This window comes from Culex quinquefasciatus, chromosome 2 (assembly GCF_015732765.1).
Source record: "Culex quinquefasciatus strain JHB chromosome 2, VPISU_Cqui_1.0_pri_paternal, whole genome shotgun sequence".
NCBI classification, from domain to species: Eukaryota; Metazoa; Arthropoda; class Insecta; order Diptera; family Culicidae; genus Culex; species Culex quinquefasciatus.
Window position 1 is genome coordinate 36705745 of NC_051862.1, and position 17153 is coordinate 36722897.

Genomic DNA, 17153 nt, shown 5'->3' on the forward strand with positions numbered 1-17153 from the left:
TAAACACATTAAATTGACCTAAAAACACGTTGAAAAATATGTATCAAAATGGCTGGTGCATTCTTTTGCCCCTTTTGCCAATTACTGAATACTTTTTTTAAAGATGAGAAAATACACTCAGAATCTTTACACTTAAAAAAAATGGAGCAAAAGGAGAACGGGCAAATTTGTATGGGAGCTGGTCCAAGGATGTACACGAACGGGACCAACTTTTTTCGAAAGATCTCGCCGAGGCATGAAAAAAAGTCTTCCGGACCAACTCTCTAAACCCCGGGGTTCAAAAGTTACATGTTGTTGAAGTTTGAGCATTTTGGGTAAAAATGTACAAAAAATCGTATTTTTGCTAATTCTAAAATCATTTATAAAATCTCCATTTTATTATGGATTTTGCTCATCTTGACTTCATTCGACGCGTATCAGCAATAACTATGAGTTCTAATATGTCTAAGCATGATTGAAACATGATTTCTCTTGTTTTTATCCGTTTGAACCGTTTGTGCAAGAGGCATCCCATAGAAACAAGTCGAAACTTCAAGGTATTGAAACCGGATCCGACCCAAACTGCTTCAGTGAGTATGGAAGGCTTCAGTGCAATGTTGTAATAACTTATTGGGATGGTCTGAGTCATCCGAGAACTCCTTGGAATTAAGACCGGCGAGTCTACCGCCGTAACAAGCAAGATGTCGGCGGTTTTTGACCACTGATCATAACCGCATGGCTTCAGTGAGTATGGTAGACTACTATGCTGATGTGTTGGAGTGTCCTGGGTTCTCCTAGGACTCCCTGGAGTTAAGATCTGTGGGTCTACTACCGTAACAAGCAAAATGTCGACCGGTTTTGACAACGGAACATACCCGCATAGCTTCAGTGGGTGTGGTAGACTACTTTGCTAATATGTTAGGATGTCCTGGGTCATCCAAGGACTCCCTGGAGTTATGATCTGTGGAGCTACAGCCGTAACAAGCAAGAGGTCGACGGTTTTTGACCCCGGAACATACCCGCATAGCTTCAGTCAGTATGGTAGACTGCTTTGTTAATGTGTTAAGATGTCTTTGGTCATCCTAGGACTCCCTGGAGTTAAGATATTTGGGTCACTGTAACAAGAAAAAGGTCGGCGATTTTTAACCGCGCATCATAACCGCAAAGATTCAGTGAGTATGGCAGACTGTATTGCTGTTATGTTGGGATGTTCTGGACCAGTCCAGGGAGTCCTTGTAACAGCCGTAGACCTACAGATCATAACTCCAGGGAGTCCTAGGATGACCAAAGACATCCCAACACATTAACAAAGCAGTCTACCATACTGACTGAAGCTATGCGGGTATGTTCCGGGGTCAAAAACCGTCGACCTCTTGCTTGTTAAGGCTGTAGCTCCACAGATCATAACTCCAGGGAGTTCTTGGATGACCCAGGACATCCTAACACATTAGCAAAGTAGTCTACCACACTCACTGAAGCTATGCGGGTATGATCAGTGGTCAAAAACCGCCGACATCTTGTTTGTTACGGCGGTAGACTCACCGGTCTTAACTCCAAGGAGTTCTCGGATGACTCAGACCATCCCAATAAGTTGTTACAACATTGCACTGAAGCCTTCCATACTCACTGGCAGTCTGGCCCGGTGAAGTTTCGACTTGTTTATATGGGATGCCTCTTGCACAAACGGTTCAAACGGATAAAAACAATAGAAATCATGTTTCAATCATGCTAAGACATATCAGAGTTCATAGTTTTTGCTGATACGCGTCGAATGAAGTCAAGAAAATCGAAATCCATAATGAAACAGAGATTTTATGAATGATTTTAGAAATAGCAAAAATACGATTTTTTGTACATTTTTACCCAAAATGCTCAAACTTCAACAACTTGCAACTTTTGAACTCCGGGGTTTAGAGATTTGGTCCAGAAGACTTTTTTTCATGTCTCGGCGAGATCTTTCGAAAAAAGTTGGTCCCGTTCGTGTACATCCTTGGACCAAATTCGCCCATTCTCCTTTTTTTTTGTTAGAATTTTTTTTTGCGGTGCTGTACATTGTATTTTCATGAAAAGTCAAAATTTTTTTAAGCGAATCCAAACAGGTTAAATATGATTATCAATGCAGAAAAAGGCATTTTAGATTGTTCTCAGTTGATTAGACTTCTATTTCCATTGAGATTTTGATATTTTTTTGAAAAAATATTTTTTTTATGTAAATGTTAAAACTGTGGCTTGTATTTTATTTTTTTAACTTTTGTTTGCCCCTTCTCTCGACTTTGGTCAGAGCCCAGGGACATAAAGTTCTAAAAATATTTGCAATGACCTAATTTAGAAAAAAACGTTTCTTAATCCACCATTAGGTGGGTGGTGCCTTCCTCACATTTACAAAGTAATAATGGAAATACACGCAGAAAAATAAGGCATACAAAACGTTTTGTTGATTTAAAAATCAAGATTTTTGTTGAATCATCGCTGAACGTCAAAGCAACTTTTTTCAAAACAGCAAAAGTTTTTTGTGGAATTGAGAAAAAAAAATGTTGTTGAATCAAACCTCGTACAGGCTGATTCTACAAAATATTTTTCTGCGTGTAAGTCTATGAAAAAAATATATACCTGATACAGACTTTTCCACAAAACATGCAGACTCTCATTTGAAGCAATATGGCAACCGCGCGTTTCGCATCTGGCGCGACTCTCGCACGTAAACAAAAAGACCCAGCCTTTTGAGGTTAGGCAAAAAATCACCCTTTTTTTGTATCTACAAAAATCTTTTTCTTGGCTTAACTTTTTAAATACTTTGCTAAACAAAATAAAAATTAAATTAAATAAAACGAACAGAATAAGGCGGATCCGGCCAAAATCGATTAAGTTAGTTCTGAGATAATCGTGTGGAAAAAAATCGTGTCTACACACATCCCCACAGACATTTGTTCAGAATTTGATTCTGAGTCGATAGGTATACGTGAAGGTATATCTAGGAGGTGTATTTAAGAAGTTCATTTTTCGAGTGATTTTATAGCCTTGCCTCAGTGAGGTGAGGAAGGCAAAACCTAAATTTCAAAATCCGACATCGTCATGCAAACTACAACAATTTGAGGCTAATTGCTTTTCATTGCTGAGATTTTATAACGCAAGTGAATTATGTAACTGTTGCAAGTAAAAATAAAATTTTCTTATTTTTTTACAGTTTAAGTTAAGTTTACCTAAACAAGCATTTCATGTTCAACTCTTCCAGACCTGATTTTTTTGTAAATTTGTTTAAACAGCGATGCTTGCAATGTTGGGTAAACTGTTTCGAAGATCACACTTGAATTATAGGCCAGTTTTGAAAAAAAAAAACTGATTTTCTGATCATATATTAGTGCAATTCCAGCTCAAATCAGGAATTTTTCTGATACTTTTGTATCCTACCCTCTCCGATTTCAATGAAACTTTTTAGACATGTTATCCTAGGCCTAGATAAGCCATTTTTGTGTATATGGAGCCAATTGTTCTCAAAAATGACATTTGAGTAGGGCGTAAGTAATTTGAATATTTTTTGTATTTTGTAATTTAAAAAATACTATAACTCAAAGCCGTTGCATCAGAGGGAAGGGAAATACAATAGTCTTTGGTTGCATCGTATCAAAAAGTGGTCAAAGACAATTGAATTGAATTGCCTACAGATATGACCTTAATAACATTGTTCATAACTAAATAGTATATTGTTTTCAGTGTGATAGGAGCCTGGATAGAAAATAAGCTTACGCAAATATTGAAAAGAATCAAATTAATAAGCTGTCAATGGCAAACTTATAGGAAATTGGACGAGCTTTCCGGTAAAAATATTTTTGAGACTGAAAAATCAAGTCAGTTATATAGAAATTGCTAAAAACCATCTAAAACCCTATTTTTCATCATTTTTATTTTAAAAGTCGCTGTATCTTCACAAGGGTTGGACATAGGATAATGGTCAATATGGAGACATTTATGTGAAATTGTCTGGGGAAACAATTCCCACTATCGGTTTTGAAAAAAAAAACGTTTAGACCACTTTTCAAAAAAACAGTTCTACACGGAACAAAATCCGGCCGGCGGATTCGGAAAATTTTTGCGATGAATCCGAAAACAATGCTCGTTTCCGAATTCATCGAGAATTCTTCCAATATTGGAAGAATTGTTTTCGATATTGAAAAAAAATGTTTCCAAAATCGCAAACATCATGTTTGTGGTCCTTTTGTCTGTGCAGCCTGCCGCAGCCAATGCGTTACGCTGTCAAATTCAGCTGTTTGCGTTGCGCAGGCAAAACATAAACAAAAGAGAAAAACCGTCATGAAGGGGGCAAAAATATCAGCGGGGCCAATATTTTTGCCAAAAATTGATTGGTAAGTTAAATTAGTTCGTTTTAATTATTGAAATTTACATTCCCATCTTTCTTACAGAACAAAAAGTATCGCCCGGCAGAGCAGCGGGCGGACAATCTGTGCTGTTGAAGGAGAGAATTGGCCAGCTTTCTGGATAAGTGGACGAACCAGTCAGCTGAAGAAAATTACCGTCCGATTACGCCTGCTTCGTAGCTGCTCACCAAACGACTAGACTAGACAAACTTCCGGCAAGGGTACCTGCACCTGCTTTGGTGCAACCGGCGGCGATCCAGCTGTGTACGTGTGTGTAGTGGTGACCCGGAATTTAGGATGGTTTTGGCATGCGATACATTTCTCCCGCCGCCTTCGCTCTTGAATTTGGCCTCACCCGTCGGACCCAGATTGGGATCGTACTCAGGCGCGTCGTCGGTGTGTCTCCGCGTGCATCTGGACCGTCTGGACACTCTTGCTCGCGTCGTGAGTTTGCTGCAACTGGCGGTGCTCAAGATCGCCCTCCTCGACGTTTTGTATACGTCGCGCCACGCCTACACTCTGGGGACGCTCGTTGGACAGGTTGTCAATCGGTGTATGTGATCGGGATTCGCGGTATGCCGGGCTTTTCCGTCTGACCTTGTGCTCTCTTAGTGATCCGTTTGCGAGGTCCTTCAGATACAACTCTGCGAGCTTCTGGTGACGGTCCGGAGTGAACGGCTCGAGTGAGGTGCTCGTCGTGTAGAACTTGCAGTTCGCCTGTTGCACACGAGTCGGAGATGCGATCAAGCAAGGCTCCGCACTCGTTGGGTATTTTCTGTGCAGGCATCTGTAAACCACATTTGGTGGGATTTGGATGATTTGAATCTTACCGATTAGTAAGTTCTGCTTTTACTTACTTCTGAAAGAATGTATGGATGTTACAGCGGTTTCTCCGATTTCCACAAAAAATCAGAGGACAAGAAAATTACTGCTGATAATCTAAATTTTCATTGAAAAAAACATGTAAAAGCGTTTGTAAACTATTTAGAATACATTTTATTACGTTTATAAAGCTTAATTTAAAAAAGGTTTTTAATCTTTTCACAATGTTGATCGGAAGAATGCGTAAACATAACTGTAACAACACCGATCAATTTAAAAATTCATACATTCTTATATTTGAAAATTAATAAAAAATAAAACTATAAAACTCTTAAGTTATAAATTTTATATATCTAAAATTCTAAAACAAAAATCTTAAATTTTAAAATCTTTATTTTTCTATAATTCTAAAACGAAAAATTTTAAATTCTGAAACATTAGAAAATTCAGAATATTAGAATTTCAGAGCTTCAGAAACTCAGAAATTCATATTTTAAAAAATTAAGTAATTCAGAAACATAGAAATTCTGAATTCTAAAAAATCCAAAATTTAGAAATTCAGAATATTCAGAATAGAATTCTAAAATTCTAAAATTCTAAAATTCTAAAATTTTAAAATTCTGAAATTCTAAAATTCTAAAATTCTAAAATTCTAAAATTCTAAAATTCTAAAATTCTAAAATTCTAAAATTCTAAAATTGTAAAATTCTAAAATTCTAAAATTCTAAAATTCTAAATTTCTAAAATTCTAAAATTCTAAAATTCTAAATTTAAAATTCTACAAATTCTAAAATTCTAAAATTTAAAATTCTAGGTTCTAAAAGATTCTAAAATTCTAAAATTAAGATTCTAAAATTAAGATTCTAAAATTAAAATTCTAAAATTTCTAAGGTTAAAGTTCTAAAATTCTAAAATTCTAAAATTCAAAATTCTAAAATTTAAAATTCTAAAATTCTAAGGTTAAAATTCTAGGGTTCAAATTCTAAAATTAAAATTCTAAAATTCTAAAATTCTAAAATTCTAAGGTTAAAATTCTAAAATTCTAAATTCTAAGTTCAAAATTTAAAATTCAAAATTCTAAAATTCTAAAATTAAAACTAAAATTTAAAATTTAAAATTCTAGAGTCAAAGTTCAAAGTTAAAACTAAAATTCAAAGTTCAAAATTTAGTAAAAGTCTAAAGTTCAAAGTTCTAAAATTTAAAAGTTAAAATTCTAAATTCTAAAATTCTAAATTCAAATTCTAAAATTCTAAAATTCAAGATTCTGGATTCTAAGGTTAAAAATTCTAAATTTTAAAATTCTAAGTTCTAAAATTCTAAAATTCTAAAATTCTAAAATTCTAAAATTCTAAGTTCTAAAATTCTAAAATTCTAAAATTCTAAAATTCTAAAATTCTAAAATTAAAAGGTTCTGGATTCTAAAATTCTAAAATTTAAAATTCTAAGTTCTAAAATTCTAAAATTCTAAATTCTAAAATTCTAAGTTCTAAAATTAAAATTCTAAATTGGGTTAAAATTCTAAATTCTAAGGTTCTAAAAGTTCTAAGGTTCTAGGTTCAAAATTCTAAAGTTCTAAAATTCAAAATTCTAAATTTCTAAAATTCTAAAGTTCTAAAATTCTAAAATTCTAAAATTAAAATTCTAAAATTAAAATTCAAGGTTCTAAAATTCTAAAATTCTAAAATTCTAAAATTTAAAATTCTGGTTCTAGGTTAAAATTCTAAGGTTAAAATTCTAAAATTCTAAAATTAAAATTTCTAAATTCTAAAATTCTAAAATTCTAGTTGTAAAATTCTAAAATTCTAAAATTTAAAATTCTAAATTTCAAATTTAAAATTCTAAAATTCTAAAATTAAAATTCTAAAATTCAAATTCTAAAATTCTAAAATTCTAAAATTCTAAAATTAAAATTAAAATTAAAATTCTAAATTTAAGATTTTAAAGTTCTAAAATTCTAAAATTCTAAAATTCTAAAATTCTAAAATTCTAAAATTCTAAATTCTAAATTCTAAATTCAAAATTCTAAAATTCAAAATTCTAAAATTCAAAAATTCAAAATTCAAAAATTCAAAAATTAAAATTCAAAATTCTAAATTCTAAAATTCTAAAATTCTAAAATTCTAAATTTAAAATTCTAAGATTCTAAAATTCTAAAATTCTAAAATTCTAAAATTCTAAATTTCTAAAATTCTAAAATTCTAAAATTCTAAAATTCAAATTTAAAATTGTAAAATTCTAAAATTTAAAATTCTAAAATTCTAAATTTCTAAAATTCTAAAATTCTAAAATTCTGAAATTCTAAATTCTAAATTCTAAAATTCTAAAATTCTAAAATTCTAAAATTCTAAAATTCTAAAATTCTAAAATTTCTAAAATTTAAAATTCTAAAATTCTAAAATTCAAAATTCTAAAATTCTAAAATTCTAAAATTCTAGGGTTAAATTCTAAAATTGTAAAATTCTAAAATTCTAAAATTCTAAAATTCTAAATTTCTAAAATTCTAAAATTCTAAAATTCTAAAATTTAAAATTCTAAAATTCTAAAATTCTAAATTCTAAATTCAAAAATTCTGTTCAAAATACCAAATTCAAATTTCCGAAATTCCAAATTTTCAAAATTCAATTTCCAAAACTACAAAATTCCAAAACTACAAAATTCAAAACTACAAAATTACAAATTACAAAATGCAAAATTATATAATTACAAAATGCAAAATTACAAGGTGCAAAATTACAAAATGCAAAATTACAAGGTGCAAAATTACAAAATTACAAAATTACAAAATTACAAAATGCAAGGTGCAAAATTACAAAATTACAAAATTACAAAATGCAAAATTACAAAATTCAGTGCAAAATTACAAAATGCAAAATTACAAAATTACAAAATTACAAAATTACAAAATTACAAAATTACAAATTACAAAATTACAAAATTACAAGTTACAAAATTGCAAAATTACAAAATTACAAAATGCAAAATGCAAAATTACAAAATTACAAAATTACAAAATTACAAAATTACAAGGTGCAAAATTGCAAAATTACAAAATTACAAAATTACAAAATTACAAAATGCAAAATTACAAAATTACAAAATGCAAAATGCAAAATGCAAAATTACAAAATTACAAAATTACAAAATACAAAATTACAAAATTACAAAATTACAAAATACAAAATTACAAAACAAAATTACAAATTACAAAATTACAAAATTACAAAATTACAAAATTACAAAAATAAAAAATCCGAATTTTGAAATTCTGACATTCCGAATTCTAAAATTCCAATTCCGATTCCGATATTCCGATTCTGAAATTCCAAAATACTGAATATCCGAAATTCCGGATTCCGGTTCGAAATTCAAAATTTCAAAATTCCAAAATTCCGAAATACCAAAATTCCGAAATACCGAAATTCGAAATTCTGTTATTACAAATTCCAAATTCAATATTCTACAATTCGAAATTCCGAATTACCGAAATTCCGAAATACCGAAATTCGAAATTCTGAAATTACAAATTTTCAAATTCTTAAATTCGAAATACCAAAATACCGAAATTCGAAATACCGAAATTCAAAATTCTAAAATTACAAAATTCAAAAATTTTAAAATTCCAAAATTCCTCAATTCCGCAATTCCGCAATTCCGAAATTCCGATATTCCGAAATTCCGAAATTCTGAAATTCCGAAATACCGAAATTCTGTAATTTCAAAATTCTAAAATTCCGGAATTCAGAAATAAGAAATTCAGATATTCTGTCGCCATACATTTTGTGTGAGAACAGTAATATTATTTTGATTTTTTTTTATAATATTTTTAAAATATTTTGTTTTTGTTTTATCTTTTGCAGTCTGCGCGATCGAGCGTGAGTTCGGCTATCGCCTTGACCGAAGCGGTCCAACTGCTGACGAAGATTCCGTCCCGCCAGCAGGGCGTCCAGATCGGGGACTCGTACCAAGTGGACAAAATTCTAGCAGAGGCCGCTCCTCAAGTCGATCCTCGAGGTGAATGTCGGATTTGAAACCACGATCGTGACCTAGGCGCCTACGTTGCCCTCGTGTGGCGCCAGATGCTCCAGAGTCACTTGGACTCCGGCATGAACCTGAGTCCGCACCAGACCACCGACGTCACCAAATACGAAAAGCAGGCTGAGAACCGGAACTCGCATATCCTCCTGCAAAAAAAAAAAAAACGCAAGACGCCGACACGATCACTTAAAACATCGCCACCGCGGGCCGGTACCGACCACAAACAACAAGTGCACGGCGCCTATGCCTTCTCCTCCTACTACTGCTAGCACCGGAACTCATGTCACGGGAACACCGTGCCAACGGAATCGACGGCACCCACCAGTTTCCACCTGCTCCACGGAGATCAAGGCAGATTTGTCCTGCCAACTAAGAACCGTCACCAGTCAGTGTCATAGAAAACCACCAACGCAATTTCTTAATTTGTCATTGAAATAAATATGAATAAATAAAATAAAAGTTAGCAACCTCTTCTTCTTCTTACTTTCCATCCAAAATTCGAAAAGCAACGGTCAATTCAAAAACGTAAATATTGTAGTGGCTGCGTGCTGCATGCTTTTGGCAGGCATGCGTTACGGCGTTACGTTTGCGATATCGAAAATCACCGTTTGCGATATTGGAAGCAATGCTTCCTGCTGACGGGTGTAAACGGAGGTTTGCGATTGGTAGAGCAAATCGGAAGCAAAGTTTGCGATTCCGCAAACCGGATTTTGTTCCGTGTAGTAAATGATTTTTGTATTTTTTAGGAGAGACATACAATCTTGCATTTTTCATGAGTCTTTTTGTAGCATTTTAGGCAATTCCCTGAAAAATTTTGAACGAAAAAAAAATCTTGACATCTCAACTTTTAAACTAAAAAAATAAAAATCTCATGAAAGTGGCGTGAATTTTTCCTTCAGTGTATTTTTTTCAGAAAGCCCGTCCAATTTCCCGCAATTTTGTCTTTGACCACTTTTCGATACGATGGAACGGCTTTAAGTTAAAGTAATTTTTAAATTACAAAATACAAAAATATTTAAATTACTTACGCCTTTTCCAAATGTCATTTTCGAGTACAATTGACTCCATATACTCAAAAATGGCTTATAAAGGCCTAGGATAGCATGTCTTCAAAGTTTCGTTGAAATCGGAGAGGGTCGGGTACAAAAGTACCAGAAAAATTTCAGATTTGGTCTGAATAACTATTTGACCTGGAAGTTTAAAAAGAAATGTAAATGATGAGAAAAGTCCTAAATATTTGACTTAGTTTATTCTATTTATTAATATAACATTTGTAATATGTAGGTATTTGGTTTATATGATAAATTCCACACTTCCAGGCAAAAAATCAAACTTTTTCCCACTTTCAGAAAAGTACACAAAAAAGGACTCGTCGCAGTCATCAGCCACACGGGTTTACCTACATGCATCACGATGCTGCTGCCGTTGGCATTGGCTTTGGCTTTAGCTCCAGCGGGTTGGCTTTAGACTGAAGTCGTCGTCGATGCACCACTGAAAGCAGCCGCGAAACATACGCGAACAGCATAAATAAATGTTTTTATTATGTGCACCGGGAAGAACGGGGTTTGAGCACCGGTGCATCAGAGCGATTGCACCACGTGGAGTTAGGACGAGATTTTTCAGAGTTTTTTTTTCACATTAGGTTTTTCAGAAGCTTTAAAAACTCAAAAGGTCTGCCACTATCTGGTGGTGATTGGACAAATCTGATGCACTTAAGAACTATATTTTATATACTGGACTGCTGAAAAGATGGATCAAAATAATTTGCCTTGAATAAGTCTTTTATTTCTAAGAAAAGAGCTTTTCAAAAAACTAAAATAAAAAAGTCTTATGAAATATATGTACTTATTATGAAGCACCCAATTTTCTCAATTCATTTGCTGCTCATTCCATGGTATTCCATTTGAAGCAAGCATTAAAAATCTCCTCATGAAAGAAACAAGCCCAACAAAACACTCTTTTTAACGCGAGCCCCTCACTCTTTTCCACGGGTGAGAAAATGAGTGAAATTATCTTTCCGCGTTCGGGGCGCGTGTTTTGGCGGCACGATCATTTAGGGGGGCAACAACAACAGCAAAAAGTAGTAAAGTGCGGCAACTGTTATGCTTTGAAAAATAACCGTTTGAAGGCGAAATTTATGGGCACGTTGGTCTCACTATTGTCTGTGTCATTGTTATCCGAGCATTCGTTGGTGAAGGTTGTCTGAATCAACATGACTCGTCGCGTCCCGGCGCAAAACGCCGGCAATATTGCCCTACCTGCGGCTCAAGCAGGCAAAAAAGTGGGAATTTCCAAAAGGAAGGTTGAGGCCTCAACTGATGGCCAAAAACCGGGAATTTCCAAGGAAGGTGCTTTTGAAGTGACATCGAACAGCAAAAAGACGAAAAGAGCGACGGTACTGTACCGATGGATGAGGAGGAGGAGAACTCTTCATCGCACGAGGAGCAGCTTTGAAGAACAACAAGTTCGCTGGACTGCCTGACGAGGACCAGGTAGCGGAAGCAAAGGAGAATGAAGTGAAACAGCGAAAGGAGAAACTGCCTCCTTTTTATGTGCGGCAATCAGCAGCAACGATCGACTTTCGAGCGGGGCTGGTTGAACTCATCAAGTCTGGGAAAGTCCAAGGCAACATTCGTCTGTGTCAGGACGGATTTAAGGTGCTGGTGCAATCCAGGCAGCACTATCAACTGGTCAAGGATTACTTGACCGAAAACGAGGCAGTACTTTACCCATGATGTCGTCATGGATAAGCCGTACAAAATCGTCGTCAGAGGTCTGTACGACATGCCAGTGGAGGAATTAGCTGCCGAGCTAAAAGTTTTGAAACTGGATGTGTTGGCCGTGCACAAAATGAGCCGACGCAACAAAGACATCAAGTACCGTGACCAGCTCTACCTGCTGCATTTGGCTAAGGGATCGACGACGCTTCCTGAGCTGAAGGCAATCCGAGCGGTTTTCAACATTATCGTGTCGTGGGAGCGATACCGACCAGTGCATCGTGACGTCACACAATGCTTCAACTGCCTGGGCTTCGGGCACGGAGGTAAGAACTGCCACCTGAAGCGTCGTTGCGCCAAATGTGGTACCGATGCGCACATCACATCCCAGTGCATCCAAGATTCGCTGGTGAAGTGCCTCAACTGCAACGGTGAGCATTCGTCAACCGACCGAAAGTGCCCCAAGAGAGCTGAGTTCGTGAAAATTCGGCAGCAAGCATCGACGAAGAATCAGCCTCAGCGTCGTAGAACTCCTCCAGCCCTGGTGGAGCAAATTTTCCACCTCTTCAACCGCGACGCCAGGTCCCGAACTTGGCACCGTTGCCGTTGGATCCCAGGAAGAGAGCTGAGATGAATCATCCACGGCCGGGTTCCAGCCAGGAGCCGAGACCGCCACCACCGGGCTTCAGCCAGGAGCCAAGACCAACCCAAGAACCAGCAGTTGAGGAAAATGGTAATGATCTTTACACCTCAACCGAACTCCTCAATATTTTCAAACAGATGTCCGCTGCACTGCGTGGATGCAAAACCAAGACCCAGCAGATTGAAGTGCTGACCTCGTTCGTCATCCAGTATGGATCGTAGGTCCCTCAAGCTGCTGAATTGGAACGCTTGCTCCATTAGGAGGAAGAATTTAGAGCTGGTGGATTTTCTTCGCGAGAAGGAGATCGACGTAGCTGCCATCACGGAAACTCATCTGAAGCCCGGTGAAAAAGTTTATCTGCAAAACTACAAGATCGCGACGCAGCTCGATAGGACCACCTCTGGAGGAGGTGTGCTTGTCGCTGTTCATCGTGATCTCAAGCCACGCCGGCTGCCACACTTCAAGCTGGACATCATCGAGGCCGTTGGGTGGAAATTCCCACTTCTGTTGGCCCAGTACTCTTCATTGCTGCATACTGCCCACGTCAGGTGAATTCCAGAGATGGTTCAGCAGCAAAACTGAAGAGCGATATCCAGAAGCTGACACGGCGGAGCGCAAAGTACATCATCGCTGGTGACCTCAACGCGAAGCATGAAGTTTGGGGCAACAGCAGGAGAATCGGAACGGAGTGATTCTGCACAACGATCTGCAAAACGGATACTACAACGTTGTGAGTCCGGATCGTCCAACGAGGGTGGCTCGGTCTGGGAATCACTCAATCATCGACTTCTTCATTACCAATATGGCTGAGAACGTGGCTCATCCTGAGGTGTTTGAAGAGTTGAGTTCTGATCACTATCCGGTGGTTGTGGAGGTTGGAGCTTCCGTTACTCCGCAGCGGCAACCAACCCGGAAAGATTACCACAACGTTGACTGGCAGCAGTTTCAGCAAGTGGTCGACAGCAACATCGACTATGATCAACACCCGGAAACTTCTGCTGATATTGATCGTTCGCTGGAGGTGATCCAGCAGGCTATCAACCAAGCAGAGGCTGCCAACGTTCGGGAGGTTCCTGTTAATTTTAAGGTAACTGATATTGACGTAGATACTAAACACTTGATTAGACTTAGGAATGTTTATAGGAGACAATATCAACGGACTGGGGACTATGACAAAAGATTTCAGTTAACAATTTGAACAAAATCATACAAGACCGACTTGACAATATCAGAAATCAAGAATTTTCAAAACATGTAAGCCAGCTTGGGAATTATTCAAAACCATTTTGGAAACTTTCAAAAGTTCTTAAAAACAAACCAAAGCCTATTCCTCCTCTTATTGTTGAGGATTCTCCTTTGATTACATCCGAGGAAAAGGCAAATGCACTTGGGCTTCATTTTGTTAGTTCACATAATCTTGGCGCTTCCATGACCAGCCGTAAAGAAACATCAGTTGCCAATAGTATTTCAACAATCAATGACTCTACCTTTGAATTTCCTGCAGATTCCCATGTTTCTGGTGAGGAAGTCAAAGTTGCAGTTAAACAAATGAAAATATGAAAGCTCCAGGCTTTGATAACATTTTTAATCTAGTGTTGAAAAAACAGAGTGATCAGTTCTTTCAACATCTAGCCAATATTTTCAATAAATGTTTGCAACTTGGTTACTTCCCTACCAATTGGAAGCTGGGCAAAGTCATACCAATTTTGAAGCCTCAAAAGATCCAACATCGCCAACAAGTTATCGTCCCATTAGTCTTTTGAGTAGTCTGTCCAAACTCTTTGAGAAGGTCATCTATTCAAGGCTTTTGGATTTTACCAACGATAATAATATAATTTTGAATGAGCAGTTTGGCTTCCGCAAGGGACATAATACTGCTCATCAGCTTACGAGAGTAACTAAAATCATCAAGCAGAACAAGCTTGAGTCTAAATCAACTGCTATGGCTTTGTTGGATGTTGAGAAGGCTTTTGACAATGTTTGGCATGATGGTTTGATACATAAACTGTATTTATACGGTTTTCCAATGTATCTTATCAAAATTATCCAGCACTATCTTTCGGAGAGATCGTTCAAGGTTTTCTGAATGGGATTGCTTCTGGATTATTCAACATTGATGCTGGGGTTCCCCAAGGAAGTATTCTTGGCCCACTTCTGTACAATATTTTTACATCTGATTTGCCTACTCTTCCTGGTAATGGTGTGTTGTCACTTTTTGCTGATGACACTGCCGTTATTTATAAGGGTAAAATAACCAGATATTTAGTTGGCCGTCTTCAGAAGGGTCTTGACGTTCTTTCCGAATACTTTGGCGACTGGAAAATTCGCATAAATGCAGCCAAAACTCAAACCATCATTTTTCCACTTTCCAAATCTGGAGATTTGTCCCAAAGGATGATGTTTTGATTAAAATGAATGATGTTTCGATACCCTGGTCAAAGGAAGTTGTCTATTTAGGTCTCATACTTGACTCGAAACTTTTGTTTCGGCATGTAGATAAAATATTGAACAAGTGCAGCATTCTCATCAGGTGTTTGTATCCTTTAATTAACAGAAAATCAAAGCTATCTTTGAAAAATAAGCTAGCAGTTTACAAACAAATAATTTACCCCGTTATTGAGTATGCAGTACCTGTTTGGGAGTGTTGCGCTAGAACTCATAAATTGAAGCTCCAGCGTGTCCAAAACAAGGTACTCAAAATGGTTTTGAATGTTCCTGGCTGGACAAGATCAAGTGAGGTTCATGAATTAGCAGAAGTAAAAATGTTGGATCAGAAGATTCAAGAAAAATGTTTGAAATTCAGGGAAAAATGTGCTATATCTGAATACCCCTTGATTCAAGGATTGGTTTAGTTTATGGTAAGATTTAGTTAGTTTTAGGTTAGGTTATGTTTTCTTAATTTTTTTCCTCATTGTACCTAGTGTTACAAAAATGATAAATCATATACTTTTAAAGTTAAGAAAATGAACAGTGTTTAAATCACGAAAAGCAAACTAAAGCTGAAGAGCCACAGCTGACCACTTATTATGTAAACCAAATGTAATTATTATAAGAAAGATTCAATAAAGTATATTTAATTCAAAAAAAAAAAAAAAAAACTATTGTCTGTGTGTGTTTAAGTTGTGTTGTGTTGTTTTGAAGAAAAGCAGAGTATGAAAAAACAAAAGACTACAAAAGAAACACTAAGTTTTTGTGTACTTTTTTTTCTTTGATGTTGCAGCAAACCTGATGGTGTTGTTTTTGTTTCTGTTGTTTGTTTGTTTGTTTGTTAGTTTCATGCAAAACGAAACAATCATGAGCGGTCTAATTGAGCTACTAACGGAGTACCTATAAGTGGTACTTAATTGGTGTTGCAAAGAAACTTATCAAAGCTGGATGAGTTTGAGAAAGTTATAACTACATACAGCTTTTTTATTTTGGACTGTTTAGCCTGTTATCGAAATTTATTAAAACGTTTTTTCTTCGGTTTGAATTGGATTGAAAACTGAAAGATTTCAAGAAAACTCAACTATTTTTGTCAGTTTCCAGTCTACAAAAATATAAAATTTTCTTAGGAGATTGATTACAACGAAAAAAACATTTTTCAATTGCGTATCAAAAATGCTTAAAATTTAAAACAGTTGATCTACTTCCAAAAAAATTTATTGCTTACGGATTCAAGGTAAATATTTATTAGATATCTTCCTAAAACCATTCAAAGAAATTATTTATGTTATTCAAGTCAAAAATTTTACATGCAATTCGATTTGAAATTTTACGTAAACATTTCATTCAACTCTGACTAATAGTTTAAGACAAATAAAGGTTTTATAAATCAGAAACAGATACAAAAATATAGAGCAAAATAAAAAATAAAACTGAGATCACAACATTTTGCGATCAAAATTGTTTTTTATTTAAACTAATACCAAATTGCAACAATCAAAAACAACATTCACGCATCCAGACAAGACATTACAAAATTCAAAACTTCTTGCAAAGCATTTAGCCTATTCTCATCACCATTGTAATTTTATAGATTTTTTTTCAAGAATCACAATTTTTAAATACCTGGTTTTGAATCAACCTAAACGCTAGGGTTATGCCTATTTAATTTAAAAAATACAAAATTCAATTAAAAAATATTTGTTTTTAGAATTCAACATTAAATTTAAGTTGAAATTCAATTTTCAATACATTCTATCTGCAAAGGAAAATTAACCGAGCTACCGTGGTCGTAAGGTAACGGGTTTCGCCTTGTAAGCGGAAGGTGATGGGCTCGATTCCTGTCTGGCTCGGCAAAGTCAGATCCCTTAAAAGAGTAGTTCTTTCGTTTCATTTTTATTTTTAATAGGTCCTAACATATGTTTATAGGACCTATTCAAAAAAATAAACTATAGGATTTTACTCATTGGGAATAGTTGTAGCGTGCTGGATTTCCAATCCAGAGGTCGTGAGTTCGATTCTCATACCGGGATTGTAAAATTTTAAATTTAAGTAAACTGTAGAAATAATCAGCATTTTTATCCTCGCGCTATTTTTTTCTGAAAACTTCAAATCATAACTCAAAACTTTGCCGATGACACCAAATCAATTAGAAAATTC